Here is a 10,703-nt window from a genome sequence, read left to right on the forward strand (position 1 = left end):
CTTGAGAGCTGCAGAGACGGAAGAACAAAGAAATATTCGACGCTCTGGAGAAATCTAACGTCTGGTTGCCTTGAGAGCCGCAGAGACGGAAGAACAAGTAAATATTCGACACTCTGGACAAAGCCAACGTCAGCTCTCAAGCTGCAGAGACGGAATAACAAGCTAATATTCGACGCTCCTTGAGAGCTGCAGAGACGGAAGAATAACGAAATATTCGACGCTCTGGACAAAGCCAACGTCAGACTGCCTTGAGAGCTGCAGAGACGGAAGAACAAGGAAGTATTCGACGCTCTGTTCAAAATCAACGTCAGATTGCACGTAGAGTAGCAGAATCTCCAGAAGAAGCCGATTCTAGACGTGATATTGCATCTGAGCACATGGAAACACGACGCCGAAATTTTAAAAGAGCAAGTTGGTTGATATTTAACGGTGCAGCCTTTGAATATGATAACATGCTACATTATAGCAAACACAGCCAACTAAATATTGGTACTATGATTCACGAATGCAGATATTGTGGTGCGTTAAAGTGGAAAACAGAAACGCCGGGTATGTGTTGTAGTGCAGGAAAAATTAAGCTTCCATTTCTGCAAGAACCCCCAGAACCGTTAAAGCGACTTCTAAAGGTAGGATCACACGATTGCCGCAATGAACCAATTTAATACAATTTTTATTGTGCTGAATTGGGGCCCAATAAAGAAATTGTCCCAATCAAATTCTCTGCAGTCACATGATTGCTTCATTTTATATAAATTTGATTGTCGTAAATTGGCGCAAAGTGATTTAGTGGCAATAATTGTCGCATTTCAGTCACACGATTGTTCTAGTTTACGGCAACTCAGAGAAACAGCTGTTGTGCTAGATGTTAAATTTTGTTTTGTTGACATAAATGTAAAACCAATCTGTTTTTGAAAAAAATATTTGTTAAATAAAAAAAGAAAATTGCGTCGGCCTTAATTATCATATAAAAAAATTAATAAAGAAATGTTAAAAGATGTATGTGGGTCAGAGAGTGGCTCACAAAAATAATATTTCATTTACAAAAATTAATATTGGCGCTAATTGTCTTCTTTGATTGCCGCACTAGAACACAATAAATATTGGTGTATTTTTAACTTTTTTATTGGTGCATGTTGCCTATCAAGCATTCACATGATTGCCGTACCAGGGTTGCATTTGATTGGGCCAAATAAGCACAATATTGTTGTGGTTTGACATATGAGCCAATAAGTTGTGAAATCACACGATTGACGTATAAAATAGACCAATAATTGGTGCATTGCGGCAATCGTGTGATCCTACCTTAATGAATCAATCAAATGAGTCGACACAGTTTCTAAGATGCATTAGAAAATACAACTCCTCATTTCAAATGACATTTTTGGAGCAGATTAAGATGTAGTGTTACCATGATTTATGCCAACATTTTCCATACAAGGACAAGTTTACCACAAAATTAGATCAGTATTCCCCATTGATGATCAACAACCCAGATTTCTCCAAATATATTTTATGGACGATGAAATGAAGCAGAAAGAAGGTGTGATATTATACGTGGTGTCGAAAGAAGCATTATAGATGAACTACAAAGCCTTCTTCATGAACACAATCAGCTTATTAAATCATTCAAGACGGCTGTTGAAAATATGCCCGACGAAAGCTACAAAATAGTGATTCATTCCGATCGTACTCCCAGCGGTGAACACGAACGGCGATATAATGCTCCTGTTGTCAATGAAGTTGCAGCGTTAATAGTTGGAAACCACGATTCACCACGCGATATTGTTCTTCACGCGAGAAATGGAAACTTGACGAGAGTATCGGATACGCATCGTTTTTATTACGCCCTTCAATACCCACTAATTTTTTGGGCAGGGCAGGAAGGATACCAGCTTAATGATGAATTGATGATTATCGAAAACTTTTAAAGCTCATATTAATATCGAATTTTGCAACTCTGTGAAAGCGATAAAATATATATGCAAATACATTAACAAAGGCAGTGGCAATTTCAAAATGAGGAATGAAGTACAAGCATATCAAGCAGGACGTTACATAAGCAACAATGAAGCAGCATGGCGTTTACTAAGTTTTCCGTTACACGAAAGGTATCCCAGTGTAACACATTTGGCTGTTCATTTGGAAAATGGTGAACGAATTTATTTCAATGAGCGCAATTTCCAGCAAAGAATATCAACTCCTCCAAAAACCACATTGACAGCTTTTTTTGAATTGTGCCGTATTGATGATTTTGCCAAAACACTACTCTATTCCGAAGTCCCTAAATACTACACATGGAATATATCTGGAAAACAATGGAAACGACGAAAAGCCGGAAAAGCAGTCAACAACTGGCCTGGCATTAAAGCAGGAGACACTCTCGGTCGTGTGTATACAGTCCATGTAAGTAATATGGAATGTTATTGTCTACGAATGCTGCTGCATAACATAAAGGGCCCGAAATGCTTTTCTGACCTTAAAACTATTGATGGTCATGAATGTGAAACTTTCCGAGAAGCATGTGAAGTGCTAGGACTAATGGAAAACGATACACAATGGGAGTTAGCTATGGATGAAGCCGCATTATGTTCTTCTCCACACAAAATTAGGGATTTGTTCGCTATCCTAATTGGAATGTGTGGCCTATCGAAACCTTTGGATCTTTGGGAACCTTTGATTTATCAGAAGAAATACTGCGACAGAAACAGATTGCAAATTCCGACGTTACTTTCAATGATGCTATTTATAATGAAGCCCTCATAATTATTGAAAATAAATTGATGGCAATGGTTGGCCAAGATCTAGGTTCATTTGGTATTCCAAGACCAAAACGATTGGAAGCTATTTCCGACGAATTGTCGAGAGAGTTAAACTACGATATTTCAACATTAAATGCTCAAACTGCAGAGACAATCCCAAAACTGATCCCTGAACAAAAACGAATTTTTGATCAAGTTGTAAGCGAAGTAAATAAAGAAGAAGGTGCTTTATTATTTTTGGATGCACCGGGAAGTACTGGAAAAACATTCCTCCTAAATCTCTTATTGGCTCAGATCCGTAAGGATTAAAATATCGCAATAGCAGTAGCTGCTTCAGGCATAGCTGCTACGCTTCTACATGGTATACGAACTGCACATTCTGTATTTAAAATACCAATTGACATTGCAGAAATGGAAGTTCCTACTTGCAATATTAGCAAAAATAGCGGCCGAGAACTTTGCTGCAAAAGTGCAAGTTAATAGTATGGGATGAGTGTACCATGTCCCACAAACATGCGATTGAAGCCTTAAATCGTAGCCTTCAAGATATTAGAAGTTGTGATAAACTAATGGGAGGAATGGTTGTACTGCTAGCTGGAGACTTTAGACAGACTTTACCTGTAATTCCAAGAGGAACAGCAGCTGATGAAATTAATGCTTGCTTAAAATCCTCCCATCTATGGCACAAGGTAACCAAAATGAATTTGACAACCAATATGCGGGTGCATGTTTTCAATGACGCAGATGCTGGAACACATGCCACCGAACTACTAAAAATTGGAAATGGTCAAATCATTAGAGATGGAAATGGCGAGATATCATTACAAAGAGGATTTTGTGAATTAGTGTCATCAGGAGAAGATCTAATATCAATGGTTTATCCTGAAATTAACCAAAATATGGGGAATAGGAATTGGTTGTGCGAAAGAGCCTTACTAGCACCGAAAAATAATTGTGTCACCCACATTAACCATGAAATTATAACCAAAGTTAATGGTGAGTTCACCATATATATCACGACAATATTAACAGGTTCATCGAAAGGGGAAGTTGTTTTTATTCCTCGCATACCAATTATACCAAAAGGTTTGCCATTTCAATTTAAGCGTTTGCAGTTTCCAGTTAAATTGGCATTTGCAATGACTATTAATAAATCACAGGGCCAAACTCTAAAGGTAGCTGGATTACATTTGGAAACATCATGTTTTTCTCATGGACAATTATATGTCGCATGTTCACGAGTACCAAGTGGTAAAAATTTATACATTTTTGCACCAAATGGAAAAACGTCCAATATTGTGTACAGAGGTGTGTTATCATCTAGCTAATATTTAGAGTAACTTCGGGTAATGTGGACTACCGTTTTGTTTCTTCTAAATTTTGGCCACAATATATATGGATATTAAAAAAGTTGTGAAGCAATATATTAGCTAATATATTCCCTAATTGTTTTTGCAGTTGAAAATTTTTTCCGTTAAAGGATAAAAAAATTATGTGAAAATATTGTAAGGAACCCAAAAACCAGCATTAAAAAATTGGAGGGTAATATGGACCACTATATGAGGGTAATGTGGACTAATATTTAATACATAAAATTCATGAACCAGCTAATCATGAATGATTAAAAAATTTAATTTCAATATATTTTTATTAATACAAACTAAAAAGTCGCGTTCTTGGCTTAGATAGATTGCTTACAAAGTACATAGTTATTGTCGGGTAATATGGACCAGTAGTACATAATCAAGTAATTTAAGTGGTCCACATTACACGAACTTGGGTTACAGTGGTAAAAAAATATTTTTACCTAATAATCTAAATGTGCTTAAATTCTTATCAAATATATGCAAAACTACGTGTCCACTTTAACTATATAAAACAACCAAACATTAAATTCTACAAAGTAACTGTACCAAATTTTGTTTCTTACTTGAGCAGAAAAAAATGTTGAGCACGCGCATTAATTTCAATACAAGAATTTATAGCCAACATATCGATTACTCATGAAAGCAAATGTGCAATTGTGGTTTCAAACAAATTGTAAAATGTACGACAAATCAGTTTTATCATACCTTCAATAGTTTCTGAAAAAATACACTGGTCCACATTAGACGCACAGTCCACAATACCCGAAGTTACTCTAGTTGTTGTTTTATTGTTTTTAATTTATTATTTTTTAGAATAGTTTTTCGAAAATAATCTGTAAATATATGTAGCTAATAAAATTTAAAAAAAATAAACTTATACTTAATAAGAAATGTATGTATAAAAAAAATTAATAATAAAAAACATTTTATAGTAAGATGTAATAATAATTGCTTTTCATTACAAATCCAATCCTCTAATTTATACTAAAATCGCTTGACGAAATATAATAACACCCGTGCAACGCCGGGTCAAAAAAGCTAGTATACAATAAAATTTGTATGAAATTTATATAAAAATCGTGTGTTATCTTCACGTATGTGATACAAAAATTAACAAGTTTTTAATAAAGAAAAAAATATTTTATTATACCCTTCACCATGAGTGGCAAGGGTATATATAAGTTTGTCATTCCGTTTGTAATTTCCACATTTTTCATTTGCGACCCCATAAAGTATATATATTCTGGATCGTTATAGATAGCGGAATCGATATAGCCATGTCCGTCTGTCCGTCTGTGTGTTGAAATCAACTTTCCGAAGCCCCCAAATAACTTACATACGCGATTCATACATCAATATCTGCGTCTCTTCTGGTCCACAAATGGCTGAGATATAAGGACAACCTCGATTTTTGACCTATATCTGGATTACTAAGTCATTAATATAGACAATATGGATATCTAATGATAGATATTTCAAAGACCTTTGCAACGACGTATATAAGACCATAGTAAGTTGGACATACAATGAGTCAAAATCGGAAAATATTTTTTAACCCGAATTTTTTTTTCATCACAAGTTTTTTTTTTGTCATAAATTCTTTTTCCAAAAAAATTAATTAATGAAATTTAAAAAAAAAATGTTTGAAAAAACTTTTTTAAAAAAAAATTAAAAATATAACGGTTATTTTTATATATAGGGTGTCTCAGTAAGAATGCAATTTTTGATTTTAAAATAAAAACATGATTTTTTTGAGATAGTTGTGATTACACTGTGCAACAAGAAAATCTTTCCCGAATGAGACCAACGGGAAATGAAAGTAGATAATTAGTATACCAAAACCCCCAAAGGGTTTTTAAAAGTTAGCTTGTGTTTTAAAGTTATTCGCCTTTAAAGTTCATCTTTTTTGAGTAAAAATTTTTCATATATATTTTATGAATAACCTATTGAAGTAAGTCAATATTTATATAAAGTAATTTTAGTTGAATGTTCTAGTCCTAATATACTTAAAATTCATTAATTTTAACACTTTTTGCAGATTTATTTTTTTATTTTTATAGTATTTGGTACTTAGATACGCAATTACCAATTTTTGGAGAATTGCCGAATATTGCTGTAAAAGTATTGAGTAGTGGGTATCGTGTATCGAGTATTTGCCATATTGTTTGAGTACTCAATACTCAAAAGTAGTTACTCAATATTTTTAGACTTGTATTTTTACAATTTAATTTATATAAATTAACGGTTATGGTGCAAAAAATGCATCTCTACTATAAATACAACTCAAATCAATATTAGAAATGCAACTGTTAGCGTAAACAATTTTCAAATCAGAATAAAATATTATTAAAAAAACTGGAAAGTAGTTAAAAAGTTCAAAATATTTATTGATACAATCTTATAAACCTAAAATATTTCTAAAAAGGAGTGATGTCTGCTAATACATTACCGAAAAGCAGAAAAATATATCGTTTTTAAATTTAAAAAAATCCGTTAAAAGTATCGAATAGTATTGAGTACCCAAACGAAAAGTGTTGAGTAGTATTGAGTAATCAAAAGTAGTAGAATGTTACAGCACTATTGCTGAACAAAGTATTAAGATGTTTTAATTTTTTGAAATCAAATCGTAGTTACCTGTTATAATAGTGCAACTTTTTGTGAATTTGTGAACCATTATTTGTTAATAAAGTGAAAAGAAGTTTTTAAATAAAGTTAATTACTAAAAAAAATATTTTTAATTTAATAAAGTTTGTGAAATGTCTTGCAATATAAACAATTTTTGTTACGTTTGTGGCCATTTCACACCACAAATGTTAAAACATGGTTCGTTTACAGAAGAATTTATATCTGCTTATGAGACATATTTCAACCATCCAGTTATATGCCGTTTGGTGTGCCGATGATCTGGTTAGATCATAATGGGCATAAGACTTCAAATTGCTACGCATGTGTGAATTCCGTAACTGGTATGAACAGAAGAAAAACGAGGAGTAAAATATATAAAAGTGTTTTAAGTGCTCAAATCCCAATACAACACTCGGAAAATGTTCCAGTTCCAAAACCTCCGAGCCCTGACGTGACGTCAGGGATTACCATACAAACTGCTTTAAATGAAGCTTTTTCTTTATTTGCGCCAGAACCCTCAAAGTCAAATGATCCCATTTTGATTACACAAACCAATCTAGACTGCATTATTCCAAAGCTTGGACTTTCACAACGTAAGTCCGAAGAACTGGCTAGATTTTTAAATTCAAATAATCTCTTGGCCCCTGGAAGCAAAATATCAGCCTACAGACATCGCCAAGCAACACTGCAAGAATGTTTTTTTGCAAATAACGAGCAAACATCTGCTTACTGCAAGGATGTGGACAAACTAATGAGCCAAATGGACATTGGTTACAATGCGGCTGAGTGGAGACATTTTATTGATAGCTCCAAAACCAGTTTAAAAGCACTGTTGCTCCATCAAACAAACTCAAAACCATCGGTACCAATTGCCTATAGTGTAGAAACGAAAGAGACATATGACTCATTAAAAACTATTCTTCAAGAAGTAGACTACAATAAACATCAATGGAAAATATGCTGTGACTTGAAGGTGGTAGCAATTCTCCGGGGATTGCAATCTGGATACATTAAATACATGTGCTTTCTATGTGACTGGGACTCCAGATATAAGGGTGATCAATATGCAAATCATGAATGGAAGTGTAGGGAATTAAGCAAACATGCGAATGCCAACGTCATTGAAGATCTCCTGGTAACTCAAGACAAAGTTTTATTACCACCATTACATATAAAACTCGGTATAGTAAAAAGTTTTCTGAAAACTGTGGTTAAGAGGGATGAAGTTTACACTACTTTAGCAGAAATTTTCCGCCGACTCACTGAAAGTAAATTAAAAGAAGGTAAAACATTTAAAATAAGTATATTTTTCTTGATTAAAATATATATATTTTTTTATAACTTTTCTTCCTTTAGGTGTTGTGAATGGTCCAGACATTCGGAAGCTGGTCAAAAATCAGGAATTTGATAATATTTTAAATAAAACCGAATTGATTGCTTGGCAATCAATCAAAGAGGTTATTGGCGGGTTGTTGGCTAAAAATATGTCTGACAGCTATAAGAGATCTGTTAACGCAATGCTGAATGCTTTTTCTAAAATAGGCGTTAATATGTCGCTCAAAATTCATTACCTACATCATCACCTAGACTATTTCGCTCAGCAACTAGCGACCGAATCAGATGAACAAGGTGAACAGTACCACCAAATTGCAATGCCATTTGAAATGAGGTAATTTTTAATATACATATTGTTACGTTTTAACCTTTTCAAAACGTTTGGTTTAATTCCTTCAAATAAACCGGATACTTTTGATTGCAAATAAAAGCCGTTTAGTAGTTTAAAAATTGTAACAACTCTTTATTTATTCAAAATGTACAACAACCACAGAATTAAATAGCCACTCAATGTTTTTATACACGTTTATAAATTCTCAGAAATACAGACACAATTTATAATGTACACGAATTTACTTGAAAACCACAACACACTTTAAGGCACTCAGTTGATGTTTATTCGAAAAGCGTCTTTGATAAACTCACTCACGACTGCAACCTCTGCCACTATTTATAACACTGCCATCTCCACTCAAATATTCTAGATTGCTCTTTAACTGTCAAAGTTCGAATTCGAATACAGCGTTGCCAACTTACGATCAAATCAACTGAAAGCTTTTATTTAATAATGCCCACAGATATGTTACAGTTTGCTATTACAACACTGTTATTTGAAAGCATTATGCTACTTTTAAATCAGCCCTTAAAATCGTTATATTTGAGTTCAAGTACAATTTCGTAACACTGCCCCCCGCTTAAGCCTGTTCGTCCCGAATAGGCATAGATTCACTTCTCCCATAGGCAGGACGTTCATCCTTAATTCCCAATATCGGTCTTCCACATTTCCGTATTCTATAAACCATGTCGTCCAATTTCTTAATTACCTTATGTGGTCCTTTGCAGTGATTCCTTAATTTGGATGACAAACCCTTATTACGTTGTGAGCTATATCTGGTTTTCATTTGGTCATTTGTCATTTTAATTCGTTTCCGAACGAGTTCATGCATTTCTTTTTCTGCTGACGCACCTTCACCCATCTTGGAACCCGGCCTGGTGATCTTTTCTCTGCGAGACAGACCAAGCACTCCAACAGGAACCATTCCGTCGTTGCACTGTTCAACGAGGGCCTCCATTGTTACATGGCCACTTCTCACATCCGCTGGTTCCAACACCAACAAACCATAATCCTCCACTTCCTCACGGGCCCATACCAAATCCTCTGACTGCGGTGGCAACCTTTTGTGCTCAACAAAAACTAACTTTCTTACTTGAGACTTGCTCTCATATCCGACGTCAAGGGGTATTTTAACATTTCGCCAATTCATGACTATTTGTCCCATATCCAAAGTAATGCTGTGACTAATCATGAAGTCTGCACCAATGATTACTTCGTCCACAATATCGGCAACAACAAAGACATGATTTACGCTAATACCAACAATAGTTACTTTTTATGTTCTCCACCATACTTACGTTGTAGAGCATCCATTATGTCATCATAGCTATTTCTGTTACTTACTGGTACGCTTTCAAGAACTATTGCTGCGTTCCCTTTCAAGGCCAAAATCAATTCTATAGCTCTTTCTTCATTACTCCATACATTTCTCTTGGCAACTGTAACAAACTGGAACTTGAAAACATTAAATGGTGTGCTGCCATCAAAACTAGGAGCCTTTATTCTACTCGATGTTTCTGAAATAATTCACACCGGTCCGTCTTGGCATTGAGGATTATTAATTTTCATTTCCAGATCGAGAAATTTATTATCAACATCTTGGAATTGTTTCTCTAGGCCGCTCTCTAATTCGGACACCTTTTTGTCAACGACATCCACTCTGCTAAATAAACTTATTTCAATCTAAAATGCTTTCTTAATTCGATATAAGTAAAGAAGTCTAACAGAAATTTTAAATTTAAAAATATTGGCCCATAATCATAGTCAAAAATAAAGTACATTTTAAGAGAATTAAACTCGACTTTACTTAAGAGTGGACTTTAGGTCTATCATAGACAAGTTAAAGTATACTTCTGACGCTGAAGTCGACTCTAAATATAAAACTAGCTGAAGTTGTTTTTAACTCGTTTAACAACAGCATCAGCTGTTCTTCGCCGAGTAAAAAAGTTCGTCACAAAGTAAAAAATGTTCAAGTTACAAGATATTGGTAGAGATTTTGCAATTATTGAACAGTTATCAATAAAATTAGTACCAAAATATCGTAATTATGATATTAATCTTATCTTTTCCATTTGTCCACAACAAACAACTCTCTTCCTTTAGATGTCCCGGTTACTTTTATTGTTTACGTTTTTTTGATTTTCTACATTTGCGGTGGCACCCAGTTAAAGTCGGTTCAATTTAAAATATACTTTAATTTTGACTATGGTTGCAAATTAATAAAAAGCTGGTTTTTATTTTAACATTGTTTTTAAAAAGAACCGACTTTAGTGTTTGACTATG

This window comes from Calliphora vicina, chromosome 3 (assembly GCF_958450345.1).
Source record: "Calliphora vicina chromosome 3, idCalVici1.1, whole genome shotgun sequence".
Lineage (NCBI taxonomy): Eukaryota > Metazoa > Arthropoda > Insecta > Diptera > Calliphoridae > Calliphora > Calliphora vicina.